Source organism: Phoxinus phoxinus (assembly GCF_949152265.1).
Source record: "Phoxinus phoxinus genome assembly, contig: scaffold_61, whole genome shotgun sequence".
Classification (NCBI taxonomy): domain Eukaryota; kingdom Metazoa; phylum Chordata; class Actinopteri; order Cypriniformes; family Leuciscidae; genus Phoxinus; species Phoxinus phoxinus.
Window position 1 is genome coordinate 103315 of NW_027639397.1, and position 16420 is coordinate 119734.

A 16420-nucleotide genomic window follows, 5' to 3' on the forward strand; every position below is an offset into this window, starting at 1 on the left:
GTGTGTGTGTGTGTGTGTGTGTCCAGGTGCAGGTCCTTCATCAGATCTGGAGTGTGTGTGTGTGTCCAGACGCAGGTCCTTCATCAGATCTGGAGTGTGTGTGTGTGTCCAGGCGCAGGTCCTTCATCAGACTGTACTCTAGTTAAACACAATACTATTGTCAAGTTGTTATTATTACAAGATGTTGACTTCTGTAAACATTTTGAAGTTTTCTGGGATTGTTGGAAAAAAAAACATACTTTTGAAAATGTAAGACAATGGTGGGGAAATTGGAAAAACACAAATACGAATGTTTTGTCAGCAATATACAGTTAAAGAGGTCATGACATGTTTTTTTTTATTTAATTATTATATTCCCTCAGGTGCAATTATAGTATTACTATAGTTTTTTTTTTTTACAAAAAACTTTTAAAATGTAGTGATTTATGACCTTTTCCCACCCTGTTTCTCATCCTCTGATTCACACAGTCTGTTTTGGGGGTGTTTCCCCTTTAAGAGTTCAGTGTTAACGCCCACTGTTATGATTGGCTAACGTCAGTGCCTATGCATCAATTGTTAACGCCCCCAGCCAGAACACTTGCGGATTCAGCGTATTTAAAAAGTAGTTTAAAGTTTTAAATACATTACTTACAGTTTGCGTCGTCGTTGTTGAGCCCAGAATAGTCGGCACGGACTTATCTTTGAGCAACAGTTTTCTGGCAAAGCCAGCATCATTTTGGGATTTGTTCTCTAACACTGCCGTGACTGGGACAAATAAAGTGCATCCATTTTTCCCTGTCGTCTGGATCTTTGGCAGCGTATTCAAAGATGTTGTTTGTCCACAGCCAGGAACAGCACATCTGCGGCATCGTAATTTCCCTGTACACAGACCCACTCGCTGTCCGGCGACTGAACACTTGTGAGGCGAGCGGCGCGCGGGCGCGACAACGATACGAAATGAGCTTAGTTGTCTTGCGCTTAAAGCGTAGTTGTCTTGTGCTGGAGGCGGTCATATGCAAACGCTGGTACGTCACTTCGTACCGTGACGTCACTTCTTACCATGGATCCAGAACGAGCTGTATTTAGAGCTTGATTAAATAAATGATTCGTTTATAATGGGGAGGACGTCTTAAGCTATGAAACTTGCAGGACGTTTTAATGGTACAAAGACCTCTTATATACCAAAAGATCAAGGCAAATTTGGTTTCTCATGTCATGACCCCTTTAATTCCACAAATATGATAAAGAAAGCTATTCAAACTCTTGAACGATCTATAGTTTCCATAGAGAAAGATTTGTTGGATAGACATGATCCTGGTTTGTCTTACTGTTTACAACAAAAAAAGTGTGAGTTGGGGTCCTTGTTAAATGAAAGGGTGAAAGGAGCCTTGGTGAGGTCTCGTTTTATTGCAGTAAATGAGATGGATGCCCCAAGTGCATATTTTTTTAACCTGGAACGTTCAGTAGCACAGCACAAACAAATGGCCTGCCTTCGTCAGCCCGATGGAAGGGTCACTACTAACATTGCAGAAATGCGTCATCATGCAGTGGAATTTTACTCCTGTTTATACACTGCAGAACATTGTGACTTAGACAGTGCTGAACAGTTATTTCAAGGCCTTTCTAAATTGGACTCTGATTCTAAGACTGCCTTGGACTCTTCCTTAACGTTTGAGGAACTTTCATCTGCCGCCACACAGCTCAGCTCGGGGCGTTCCCCTGGTGTCGATGGGTTGACATCAGAGTTCTATAAACACTTTTGGGACCTTCTTGGTGTTGATCTCTATGAAGTTTTTTGTGAATGTTTCAAAGAGGGATTTTTGCCTGTCACATGTCACCGTGCTGTTCTTTCTTTGCTTCCTAAAAAGGGAGATCTGTCTTTGTTAAAGAACTGGAGGCCTGTTGCCTTATTGACCACGGAATATAAGATCTTGTCAAAATGTCTTGCTAATAGGTTAAAGAAATACGTACACACAATAGTGCATAAAGATCAGACATACTGCATACCAAATAGGTCAATAATGGATCATTTGTTTTTAGCATGAGATATTTTAGACATTTGTAAAACATTTAATTTAGGAGTTGGTACTTAAATGTGACCAATGTACTTAAAGTTTTGGGGTTTGGGGAAAGTTTTTTAAATTGGATACAACTCCTTTATGCTGGGGCTTCGTGCATGGTGAAAGTTGGGGGCGGTTTGAGTAAACCTGTCCGTTGTCTGGTTTGTTGTACAGTATTGCTATTGAACCTCTACTTTTTAATTTAAGAACGACTTTATGTGGGTTTTCAATACCAAATGTGATTCAGGATACAAATATCTCTATTACTGCTTATGTGACTGTGTTGGTTAGCCGTGGGCAAGATATTACTGTTCTGTCTGAAGTCCTTCATTTAAATGAGAGGGCTTCATCAGCAAAGGTAAATTGGGACAAAAGTGAGGCTTTTTGGGCAGGTCAAGATCCTCTACATTGTTTGCCATCACTGCCAGGAAAGCTTAATTGGGGCAAAGCAGGGTTAAAAATTTTGGGAGTTCATTTAGGTTCAATCGATTTTCAGAAGTTAAATTGGGAGGGTGTTATGGAGAAAGTATGCACCCGATTGTCTCGCTGGACTTGGCTGCTACCCAAACTATCCTACAGGGGGAGAGTCTTGATTGCCAATAACTTGGTTGCTTCCACATTATGGCTCAGATTGAATGTGTTACAACCACCGGCTGGACTAGTACAAGAAGTACAAAGGAACTTGGTTAATTTTTTCTGGTCCGGACAACATTGGGTGCGTTCCTCTGTACTGTTTCTTCCGACACAAGGAGGCCACAGTTTGGTGGATATCAGGTCCAGGTTAATGACGTTTCGTTTACAAGCTGCCCAGAGACTATTATACAACAATGATAGTACTTGGTTTGACACCGCAGTGGTACTTTTGAGACGAGCTGGTGGAATGGGACTTGATGAGCATTTGTTTCTGATGAAGCTAGAAGAGACTGAGCTTACAGATCTTACTCCCTTCTACATATCTGTTCTGGAAGCCTGGAAAGTTTTTGCATTTTCAAGATCACCTGAAGTAACTGCCGGGATGTGGCTGTTGGAGGAACCATTGTTTCTTAACTCTTTTCTGCCTTCGAGACTTTTATCCTCAGCCGGTTCTGCGTGCACGTCTACTGTCTGCTGGGTGCACAAAGCTGGGGCATTTACTACACACCAGTGTGGAATCATTGGGCAGGAAAGCTGGAGTGAAGTCAACAAGAGTACTACAAAAGCTCATCACGGAGGTCATTGGAGAACTGGATTTTAACTATCGTTCCTTCCTGGACAATCCAGCCATGATAGATGAATGGAGAGGTGGATGTGAGTATTGTTTCCCTCTCTGACTGTAAGAGCTGCTGTGGAGGACTGGCAGGAGGAGAGGAGGGGTCTACTGTCTTTCAGAACTCCACAAATGGATGGATTTGAGTCGGTGGGAAAGAAAGCCCTTTATGTCACCTGTGTAAAAGTGTCTAATTTACGTTCTTTGACTGGGGTTCTTTCAACGAAATGGACAGAGGTTTTTGGCACTGACTCTTCCCCCAATGGTAGTTGGCGTATCTTGTACAAGTGCCCGATTGACCAGCGGACTGGTGACCTCCAGTGGAGGATTGTACACGGATGCATAGCTACAAACAGGCATGTGGTGCATATTGATCCTAGTGTTAGTGTGGGTTGTCCTTTTTGTGTAGATGTTTTTCATTTGTTCATGCAATGTACAAGGTTGATGGATTTGTTCTCCTTGTTAACAGAGTGGGTTACATGTTTGGGTGAAACTTTCTCTTTTCAGTTGTTCATCTTTGGTCCAAAGTACACCGTTGAGCAAAAGAATGTTTTGGTTTTACTTCATTTTTTTTTTTGGTAATGCAAAATTAGCCATCTGGAAAACTAGACAAAATAAGATATTAGGACAAGATGCAGTAAATCCAGTTTTCATGTTTTTGGGTCTAGTGGGTTCTCGTCTCAGAGTGGAATATGCGTACTATAAATTATTTGGGCGTATAGAGCATTTTATGGAAATTTGGGGGATAAACCATGTTTTATGTACACTTTATGATGATGAATTGGTGTTAACATTTTTATGTTTATTTATTTATGTATTTGTTGTGATGATGAATGATTGTTATCATCCTCATCATCATCATATTGTGTTGAACAAATATATTTGTTTATAATTGTTTGTTAAAATAAGTGTCTCTCTCTCTCTCTCTCTCTCTCTCTCTCTCTCTCTCTCTCTCTCTCTCTCTCTCTCTCTCTCTCTCTCTCTCTCTCTCTCTCTCTCTCTCTCTCTCTCTCTCTCTCTCTCTCTCTCTCTCTCTCTCTCTCTCTCTCTCTCTCTCTCTCTCTCTCTGGACCACATCCCCCTTGCCACAACCACGTTCAGATTCATCAATCGGAATTCAGAACAAGCCAAAAGTTGTATTATATGAGCGTGTTAAAGAATGTGAATTTTTTCAGTTTAACCTGTTAAGCTTCACCAGAGCGCGGGCGCACTGCAGCGTTTATTTATTTTTTAAATAGTTGAAAGTTACTATCAGATTTAATGTTATTACCTTGACAAAATATACATCATACACAGGATTTTGTTTACATGTAATGCATAAATAAAAATGGAACTTAGTTCAAATAAGTCAATATAAAATATCCAGGTGGAACAAACATAAAATAGCTTTGGGTATCCATATACTTTAAAACTCTCTGTTTGCCTAAAAACCACAACCTTTTTTAATAGAATGCTGTATTTCTGATCAAGTAAATACAGGCTTGATGATCATCTTAATGTGATAAATACAAATAATAAATGTGGCATGAAGTCTCTTTGTGTTTAATATTAGTAATAATAGCCTATATATATATTCTTCTTTGTCTCGGTGTGTGCACAAAGACACAAGGAGTGACAGCGGTGTGGTGACGTGAGGAGCAAGTGATGTGGGAAGTAGAAATAAGTATTCATATACAATGCTGTCATTCGCCAAATCCTAATCCTTATTAACTTGATTTAGAACAGATTAAAGCTTGTGGTAATAATTCACATTTCATGTGTTTTTCTTCCCCAAGGCAACAACCGTGGTTATAAGCCGCACTGTGAGTACACTTGTCATCAAACCGTGCCTGTGTTTTAGACAGAGATTATCGTATGATGTGCAGTTGGACAGATGTTGTGTTATTATGCAGGACAGCGAGCACTCTTCCTCATCGGAGGAGATGGGTCCTATTTTCCCTCATCGTCCACCCCCACCTCCTCCCAGTCCCGCTTTCCCAGATCTTCCTCCTCGGGGAGTTTGATGAGGTAATGGACATATTCTATGCAGGCTTTTCCATTACCAGTACCAGCTCAACTCCACTCGGCTCGCGTTTGCTCCGGTTTCCATTGCAGATAGTACCTCCACAATAGTACCTGGTCGTCATAGCGACGGCGCAGGAGACTGCCGTGACCTAATCTTCTACGCGACACACACCCGCTACCCACTGAAGAATAACACATTTTAGGAATCTTTTTCAGATATGCTTTCTTAATCATCACGGTGAAGAATACTGATTTTAGCATTTAAGGTATAGATGAAGATTAAGTCAAGCAATTCAGGAGTCTGACATTAGCTTTTGTCTTTATGCACTTCCTGCCCATTAAGCTCAAGCTACAGCGGTGCCTTTGTCTCTATGATAATGTTAAGGTTTGAGTCATCAAGTGGGATGATGGGATTAGCAATACAATAGAGTGTTATATGCTGATTGGCTCGGTTTCTCTGGAGCAATCTAGATAAACTGCCATACAGGTTTTTCGCTGGATAGAATCAACCCCTCCCTGCTTTCGTATGATTCGTTTGAATTTGTCTCCACCCCCAGAAGTCTCCTCCTCCTTGGAATGGAGATTATATTGCAATGTAAACGGTTTAGATTTAGATAATGCTGGAAGTACTGCAGCCCGTACAGCGGAGTTCTCAATAAAGAATAACTTCTGTTGACCGCGATCCCAATGGTCTCCTGGTCAATGCTTCGATGAAAGAACACTTTACAACACCACACACACAGGACAATGGAGGAAATCGAGTGTATGCTGTTTTACATAATATTAGTAATGGGTATATCACGCAATCTCTGGCCAAACTATTTAAAAATGGCGGGGTTATTCAGGATACTCCGTCTGGCGCGTGCAGTGATGACGCAGTGAATAGTGACGAGTCTCTCTGAGCAATCAGCAGTCTGCCGTGTGTCACGTCACAGTTTAGCAGTGGTGGGCCGTCAGGGTCTTCTCTGCTGGCCGACACACTATCAGAATCACTGACTTGCACTTTAATATATATATATGAATTAATGAGTATTCAATTATTCCCAATAGTCCATTCTCTTAATTTCATAGCTTTTCTCTTGGTTGCGCTGCTTCCAGTAGTGTATGTTTAATTTAGCGCTTTTATCCAATCATAGTGTTGCCAGGGTCAAATATATCTGCCTCGAGGCCTTCAGAATCGATAGTGCGGGCGCCTGTAGCTTAAAATGAATGGCAATGAAACTGTTGCTTTAACCAATCAGATAATCAGTCAGATTTAATCAGCCAATCAGATTTCGAGTTGACTGCACTGGGGCCATCTAGCAGGCGGACAATAACGTAAGCATATCCACGCCCTTTGATTGGATGGTCAGAGCGTGTACTATTATTACTGGTAGTCAGAGCTAGCTAACCGCATCTGTAGCGAACTGTGTAAACTAAAATATATTCCTGTAGATTTAATCGTTTTTCAACCCACAAATTAATGTTTCTTTCCTTCCTCGACCACCAGCAGGTTCAAACCTACCGGAAAAAATCCCTTATCCAGCATACGCAGAGTCACGAACCTCTATCGATCTGTCCGGGTAAAAACAGAACGGACTGCAATGTATCAGGACTGATTTTGAAGGCAAAAGTCCCGCTGATCTCATTGATATCATTCATAAATCTGTGTGAGAGCTTGTGTCGGCTGTAACGTTACACATCGTCATGTTTTGCGGTGTTTTCCCTGTTTAACGTTACTGCTTCTGTCGAGCACACACTCTCAGCACTAAAGCCAATTAAAACTTATGCCAGAAATACGACGGGACAGACTGGACTTTCAGCACATTAGCCTCGATGGCGATAGAAAAGCTTGTTGGGACTGAAACGCACAGACAACCTGTACAACCAAGTCATTTAAGTCTTTTTGAGGAAGGAAATTAGGATGGATTTTGTGTAAAAAAAATAATCAGTAGTTTTGGAGAGTATAATGCATTTTTGGCCCCCGGTTTTGTCCGTGCTGAATATGATTTTCTTCCTAATTTTTCTTGTAAATGTATGATCGAAACAACGTATTTTTTCAAACATTAATACTACTGTAACCATTGAAGGATAAGACAGAGAGGATCCGTTTCTGAATTTATAATCGGTACGCAAGAACCACTGTACACAAGCCGAACTCACTCGCTCGTTTCTACCCGGCCTTTCCCGAACCCGCATTAACCCTTTACCTGCCGGGGCAAAATAAAAACAGGAATTTCACAACAATTATAGAGAATGTGCGTGTGCTGCTAAACTAAAAGTTATTCAGGTTGGACATCACTGAAGGCCTAGGTGTGAAATGCACGGCCCGCCACTGCATTTTAGTATCGCCTCAGCTCGCTCAGAACCTCGCCGGAGGTGATACGAAAAAAAGTATCTGGAAGCAGGAACAACTTTGACCAAACGAAGGCGAGTCGAGGCGAGCTGGTACTGTGTAGTGGAAAAGCCCCTAAACTCTCCAGTTGCAATTGTTATTTTTTCGTTTGATTTTTATTTCTCTCCAGTATTTTGCAGACGACGAGTACAGTACAAAGTCTTAGGCCCCCACCAGCTTTATTGTTTTAGCAATGTTTTATTGACCATCCATATCTAGTTTTCAGTCTTTGTTTGTTTAGATACAAACAGAAAATACCTGTCTTTTAATCTGAGCCTAAACTTACTATAAGTGCTTCTGTGTGTAGTCATGCACACCTCCCCCAACTCTCTCTCTCATACACACACACACACACACACACACACACACAGAGGCCACTGAAATGCTAATGAAAAAGCTGCTGCTTGCTAGTTGTACTGAAACTTAAATCTGTTTTTTGTAGTTAAACTTGTCAACTGTATTTTAAGAAAAATGTATCAAATGTATTTGAGTGGCCTAAAAATCACCAGAGCAGTAACAATTATTTGAGCAGTACTGCAAAGAAGAGTGGTCAAATATTGCAATGTGTAGATGTGCAAAGTTAGTAGAGACATATCCCAACAGACTAAAGGCTGTAATTAAAGCAAAAGGTGGTTCAACAAAGTACTAAACAAGGGGGTGATGATCCATTTTCCAACTCCGTGATCATGTTCCAGAGATGTGTGTGTACCTTTTGATTATTAGTGAGAGGTGTCATTGAATGTGCAGAACTGTGTGTTCGCAGGTTGAGGAATGGCAGGGGAGAAGCGTACAGAGAACGGCTCGTCTGTGGCGGTGAAGGAGCACCAAGCGGCCGCATCACAGGTCGCCCAAGTTCCTCTGACCGCTGACCAGGAACGTGTGTGTGTGTTTTTAAATGTATTTATTTATTTTTCCTCAGTGGTTTGGCCTGTACTTTGACCAAATTCGGCCGGTGATGCTCCAGGGTCTCAGGTCAGGGGACGACGCGACGGCCATTTTCTTGTTTGGAGCACGGGGAGGCCGATCCACAACCCCTGTAATGACCTAAAGAGACTCCCTGCCAAGTGCGTGCCATTATGCATATCTGCATAGTGTTGTTACTCAATCTGCAGTACACAAACGTGCACAAGGTCCACTTGTTCTTCTCATTGTAATGTTGGCCTGTGTTCTGGATGCAACGCTCCAGCGGTGAGGCCCGGACGGCCCTCGAGACGCTGCTGAGAACCTGCCGGACGTGCAGCGTAATGCGGTGGCCGTCGGGACACACTCCGGAGACAGCCGAGAAGCACTACCGCATGAGAACGCCTGCAGACGCATTCCTGCCGCAGCGTCTGGTTGAGCAGATTGCTGGAAAAACACGGTAAGCAATATGAAATCTAATGAACGACATGATGATTATTACTTGTAATGTTGCTGCTCAGAGCAGTCATTCATTGGCACTTTCTTCATTGTTTCTGCATTGGTCTTGTAGAGCTGGGTCTGGTGCGTCCACGAGCCGAGAGCAGAGGGTGGATGCGTCTGACACGCTGTCCTGCCCGGTGTCTCTGATGGCTCCTCAAGAAGGGCCCGCAGGGGTCCATGTGCATGTTTCGCTCCACAGGTCCTAACACTGGGGCAGTGGGAGCGTCAGCGGTCGAGGCACAGATGTCCTCGTCCTGCCGGTGAACACACCAGGCCCTTTCCCTGGGACGTCCTGCACAAGCAGTCCTTTCCAGCGCTGTGTGTTGACCAGTTTCCACAAAGACGCTGCATTTTTCTGCATGTAAATGAGTGTGTGATTGTACAGTGACACTGACTACACTGACAGTTACCATGAAGGCAAAGAAGTCCTACAAGCTTGTGCTGCACAAGAAGCGCTTTGAATATTGAGTTAAACTGGAAAAACATCCTCACTGCAAAAAAACACATTTATTATTAACTATTTATTTGTTATTTCTGCTTTAGTTTTGCTATTGTATATAGTTCTCTTCTCTGTTTTGTTGTAATGCAACCTTTGATTAATCTTGTTAATAAAATACAATTTCCCTTAACCTATTGTTTAATTTCATTATTTATGTTATTAGTACCAGTGCGATTATTCCATATAAATAGTCAAATTATTAACTTTTTCCCCACCAGCAGTTTATAAATGATACCAGTCAAAGCCAGAATGTTGATGATTTATTATTATAGCAAACTAAATGCTCAACTCTTCTCCACAATGGTAACCCACATTCATTTAAATGGTTCTAATAATTCCAATGTAATTGAACATTAAACACAATTACACACTATCAAGTCCTCTCATTTTCTCCAAAAAACATAAAAAAACACTTAATTTGAACATTTATTCTCTCTTAATTCAACCATATGCAAAGCATGCTGGGAACTAACAGAAATAGTACATAGAATGGCAGCTAATGGGCCTTTCCATCTGTCATTATTTGAACAGTTTGGAGTTAGAAAGAAAGATTATAAAGAAAGAGAAAGAAAGAAAGTTTTAAAAGTTTGAAGGCTGCCATTAACTGCTATTCTATCTAATATCTTTCTATCTTTTACAATGTGATTCTTTTAATAGATGTCCGATTAATAGAGGAGTGAGGCAAGGTTGTGGAATCTCTGCTTTATTGTTTGTTAGTTGTAGAATTACTCTCTCTCTCAGTATTCGGAACTATCCTGCTATTAAAGAAGTGTCCATTTGAGCGTGAGATCAAGACTTCACAGCTCGCGGATGACACAACCCTGTTTTTAGACAACACAAATCAGGCTGGTGAGGCTCTTGAAACCATTAATGCCTTTTCAGAGACTTCTGGTCTAAAATTAATATTCCTAAATGTCAAATTCTTTGTTTATTCAACACTCTTGAAACCTCTGTGAATAATATACCCATTAAAGATCACGTGAAATATCCATATCTCCAAGAGAATATCTCTTAGACAAGATATGCATTTTCTCCCTAACATTAAAAAAGCTAAACTAATATTTAACAATTGTCTTCAAAGAGATTTATCTTGGCAGAGTTCTGTCAATAAAAGCTGAAGGTCCTGCTCGCTTTATCCATCTTTTTCATTATTTGTCCTTGATAATACCTGTAAAAAAGTAATAGTTTCTTATTTAAGTTTTTCTTGGAAAAACAAACATCCGCATCTGAAGAAACAGGTTTTATGTGGCAAGAAAGCGTATCGAGGATTTGACGTGCTTGATTTTTTATGTTAATAATACTTTCAAAATGAATTGGTTAAGGAATGGTGAATTCACCAGAGCAGGGGCGGTTTCTTCATTAGGGCGATTGGGCGACGCACCACCACAGTGTGAAAGGGACTTCAACCACAGAGTTACGCTAGCAGTCACTGTTTGTTCTGTCTCTGGATATAGTCCTATCTGCATCCAGTCACGTTCTGTGGAGTACCGCCTCTTTTGGGGCGATTTCACTCTTTCACTCTATGAGTGTTCCCATAGACTTCCATACAAATATTTTCTTTTTCGAAATGCATTCTCTATGGGTTCCGGGAGGCTCGCCCTGACGTGCTTTCGTCATCATACGCAAGCTTGTCACTTGTGCAGCGATTGGCGGAAACAAATATACCTCTATTAATATTGATGTGACATTCAATAATTTCCTCAATGCATAACTTACATTCCACGGAGATATTCTCCATCTGTAAATGTTAGAAAGTTAATAGGAGCGCAATAATTCTGACTAAAATATACATTAATAATAAATTATAAATATATTTTGCTAAAATATTTGTCGTTGAATATTTGTTGTTGTTGGTGAACATAAATGTGCTAAAGAATTTCAAACCTACAAGTGTATTTTTATGATATCAGTCATGTTTTTATTTATTTTAAGTTTAGTAAATTTAACTACTTCTTTAAAAATCATTATTTTGTTTTTAGATTGTAATGTTGCAATGTTAGAATGTTATGTGATTTTACTCCTTTTTTAGACTGCAAGGTTACATTCACTATGTGAACATTGTTTGCAGGACAATAATACAGGATATTACATTTTTTATTATTATTAAATACAGATTTTTTTATTATTATTCAAATAGAAAAAAAATTTAATACTGAGATTATACCATACATTTAGCCCAACAATTCCAATTTCTTTAGCAATTGGCTATTGCCCAATACCTTATGGCATGCTTTAAATGCTGAATTTCCATTTTTAGCTAAGCAGTATCATGCTAATGATACATTAGTATCACTGTTAAATGGTTATTTAACAATTAGCCTACATTCAGTCCTGTATTAATAATTCAGTTTGTTTGCTCCCCCCAAAATTTTTTTAGCACCAGCCGCCACTGCACCAGAGTCTATTTGGTATTTTATCCTACATAATATTTATAGAAAAGTGTGAGGGCTTAAGTTTCTGTTAACTTGTAATTTCTCCCCTTCTAAGCTCCCCATAAAACTCTCTAAACTCCACGAACCGGCTCTTTTGGCATGGACACTTTGCTTTGTCCACAATTTCTCCCCAAATATAGTAAAGCTATGGAACAATGAAACTATTCTTGCAAAGAACAAGTCCATTTTACTTAAGAATTGGCATGAAAAGGTATTGATTATCAAAGGTACTATCTATCCACAAGGTTATTATTATTTCATGTCTAAATATAATTTCCCAGTTATCCGTAAGGAATTTCTTACAATGGTAAAAACTATACCAAATGGTCTTGTTCATTTAATGAAATGTAATTTATATTCACTCTTCACAATCTCTTCAAATGATAAGAGTATTTACGACCTAAAATGTAGCAGTAAAACTATAAGAGATGTGTCTCAGTCAAGAAAACGAATTACCCCGAGGGGATTTTTTGGGGGAATTCCTTGATAGAAAAGATTAGTTGTAGAAAAGCATGGCTCTATACATTTTGTATCCCCAACAAGGGGAAAGGACTACACTTAAGAATTGTGCATAATATACATCAATATGCATCACTAAGATCTCCTATTCTTAAAAAGATGTCTCTAACTATTTGTTATTTGGTTGTTCATCAGCAAAAAACAAACAAAAAGCAAACATGCGAAATTCAGTGATTCCTCTGCGTACCACTAGAGGGAGCCGCCACACTTTGAGAATCAGTGTCAAAGATGAATCAGGGGATTTTGCTTGATTTATTCAGGTAGATTCCATGAAAGAAATAAAGCCTGAACTACTACTAAATATTATGTGTAATATTGTTACAATAACTTTTTCAAATAAAGTTATATAAATAAACTTATTGATTTCTACCTTTGGACTGATTTTAAACTGAATTTATGAATAAAAATAATAATAATGAAATAAACTGCAGTGAAATGTATTGAAATGTATTGAAATGTACTAAATCTGACCAAGCCTCTGTGTGGGTCTCATATCACAAAATGATATCAGTTTATTTCAGACAGGATCACAATCCACTATCTTACCAAAATGATTGTGAATATTAGTTTTTAAACTATACTTTGCAGAGTGGTAACAGTCAAACTTTCAAATTCTCCTTAAAAAATTATTGTAGAATGTAACAAATGATAAAAGAAAAAAGAATGAGACACTATTTAGGCCAGACCAGAAGTGTGATCCAATAATGTTTTGCCTTTCATGACGACAGCACAGGCGTTAACTCCTGACACAAATTAAGACATAACTGTCAATATAAGTTTCTCAGAATACATTAAAGGTCAAATACTGAAACTTGAGTCTTATGATGTATAGTTTGCCAAGGTAATAGTCTAATAGTACCTTCAAACATCTAATAGTAACTTTAAACGATTTAAACAAAGAACGATTCAGTGCGTCGGCGTCCTCGTGAAGGCTAACAGTTACACACTTCATTCTGTATGAATTGTCTTTCACTCCGACAAATTCAAACGTGGACTCTGAGTTGGGCCAGGAGTGGTCTCCTTCCTCACCGCCACGATCACTCGAAGTTGGGCCAGGAGTGGTCTCCTTCCTCACCGCCACGATCACTCGAAGTTGGGCCAGGAGTGGTCTCCTTCCTCACCGCCACGATCACTCGAAGTTGGGCCAGGAGTGGTCTCCTTCCTCACCGCCACGATCACTCGAAGTTGGGCCAGGAGTGGTCTCCTTCCTCACCGCCACGATCACTCGAAGTTGGGCCAGGAGTGGTCTCCTTCCTCACCGCCACGATCACTCGAAGTTGGGCCAGGAGTGGTCTCCTTCCTCACCGCCACGATCACTCGAAGTTGGGCCAGGAGTGGTCTCCTTCCTCACCGCCACGATCACTCGAAGTTGGGCCAGGAGTGGTCTCCTTCCTCACCGCCACGATCACTCGAAGTTGGGCCAGGAGTGGTCTCCTTCCTCACCGCCACGATCACTCGAAGTTGGGCCAGGAGTGGTCTCCTTCCTCACCGCCACGATCACTCGAAGTTGGGCCAGGAGTGGTCTCCTTCCTCACCGCCACGATCACTCGAAGTTGGGCCAGGAGTGGTCTCCTTCCTCACCGCCACGATCACTCGAAGTTGGGCCAGGAGTGGTCTCCTTCCTCACCGCCACGATCACTCGAAGTTGGGCCAGGAGTGGTCTCCTTCCTCACCGCCACGATCACTTGAAGTTGGGCCAGGAGTGGTCTCCTTCCTCACCGCCACGATCACTCGAAGTTGGGCCAGGAGTGGTCTCCTTCCTCACCGCCACGATCACTCGAAGTTGGGCCAGGAGTGGTCTCCTTCCTCACCGCCACGATCACTCGAAGTTGGGCCAGGAGTGGTACATTAAAGGTTGTGTAGGTAAGAATTGTCTAAAGATTGTCTTTATATATCAATACATACAGTGCTATGCATAAGTTTAGACACCCATGCTAAAGTTGCCTAAAAAGAGGAATAAAAAATCATCTTTTGGAAATTTATCTTAATGCCTTAATTTAAAAAATTAGGAAAACTCCAACCGTTAAGGACACCAATTTTCTTTGTGAATGAATAATGTATCGTAAAAAAATAAATGTTCTTCCTTAAAATACAGGGTGCATAAGTCTGGACACCCCTATGTTAAATTCCCATAGAGGCAGGCAGATTTTTATTTTTAAAGGCCAGTTACTTCATGGATCCAGGATACTCTGCATCCTGATAAAGTTCCCTTGGCCTCTGGAATTAAAATATTCCCACATCATCACATACCCTTCACCATACCTGGAGATTGGCATGGTTTTATTTCAGTTAGCCTAATAGCTGGTTTGATTTGCATTGAGATATGATCTTATGGAAAGTACTCCATGCCAATCTCCAGGTATGGTGAAGGGTATGTGATGATGTGGGGATATTTTAATTCCAGAGGCCAAGGGAACTTTATCAGGATGCAGAGTATCCTGGATCCATATAGTAACTGGCCTTTAAAAATAAAAATCTGCCGGCCTCTATGGGAATTTAACATAGGGGTGTCCAGACTTATGCACCCTGTATTTTAAGGAAGAACATTTATTTTTTTACGATACATTATTCATTCACAAAGAAAATTGGTGTCCTTAACCCTCTGGAGTCTAAGGTGTTTTTGGGGCCCTTGGGATGTTTTGAAATGCCCTGATATTTGTATTTTTTTCAGTTGCTTATAAACATATTAATGGCAAAGGTGTAATTACACTCTATTTAGCACGAACATGGCTATCATAATATGTGAGCAACATATATGTACATGTTTGCATTTTTGAGAGAATATTATTTATGCGTGGTTATTCAAAAAACTCAAACTTAAATTGTCTGATATAAGACCACAAACGACCAACTTCACATATTCCCACAATACTTTTGACTAATGGATCTTGTCGGCTAGAGTATTTACTTCAAAATGATCTGAAAATCATCCGGGCTAATCGTTCACATTAAACAATAGATTGATTTAAATTTTGTAAGACACTTTTTGTTTGGAAAGGCAATATGCAGGTGGGCGTGAATGATCCAACAAGGTCATGAATAATGTCCTCATTCACACCTGAAGACAAAGACCTGCTAATGCTGCAGTGCATACTAATGAGCCTTAGGTGTCACTGTGGCTACAAGAAAAAATGCAAAGACAACACACACACATATATACATACATATATACATACATACATATATATACCGGTATATATATATATATATATATATATATATATATATATATATATATATATATATATATATATACATACATATATATTACTACAGAATTGGTTCAGAGTTGGAAACATCTTGAAAAAAAGTGTATTTTTCCACAAACTGTATGCTTGCAAATTGTATAATATCCAAGGTAAACATTTCTAGTAATTGTGCAGTTAATTCTCATTCGTATTTTCAGAAAGTTTTGGATTATGTAGGCTATCCTCTCCCCAAATTTGTCACTAATAAAACACAAAAATAATTTATAGAGAAGGCTTATATTGACCTTTTAAGATTTTGTTTGCACCTTGTAAATTAGGTTTTGATGTGGCAGTAAAAGCTTTATAAATAATCTATCCAAAACGAAATTTTGTCTTTCATATTTCGTCTGTAACATATGGTCTTTTATAATATATATTAGGGCATAAATGTTAATTTGCAGTTTAATATGTTGCTTATACAAATACATTTTATTTCAACGTATTCAGTCGATTTTTACTCATCTCAGTAGGCAATATAGATAGTTTGCTAAAAGCGAAACTCGCGCGAGCTGTAGTAAACAACAGTATGCGCCGTTCATTCATTCAAACACAGAAACGCGATTCAAATGTAAACAGTCTTTTGCGGTTTACAGACACCATTTCATATCGCGATTAGAACAAAGCACTTACTGATGATCTGCAGCTGGATCCGTTGTTC

General features: G+C 39.9%; 1 long non-coding RNA gene across 1 annotated transcript; it reads left to right on the forward strand.

The window, feature by feature from the left end:
- The first annotated feature begins 8424 nt into the window (after positions 1-8424).
- On the forward strand, positions 8425-9017 carry LOC306994273. Its single transcript, XR_013796653.1, has 3 exons — positions 8425-8506; positions 8583-8727; positions 8850-9017. It is a non-coding gene; the product is annotated as an uncharacterized lncRNA (long non-coding RNA).
- Positions 9018-16420: the final 7403 nt, after the last annotated feature.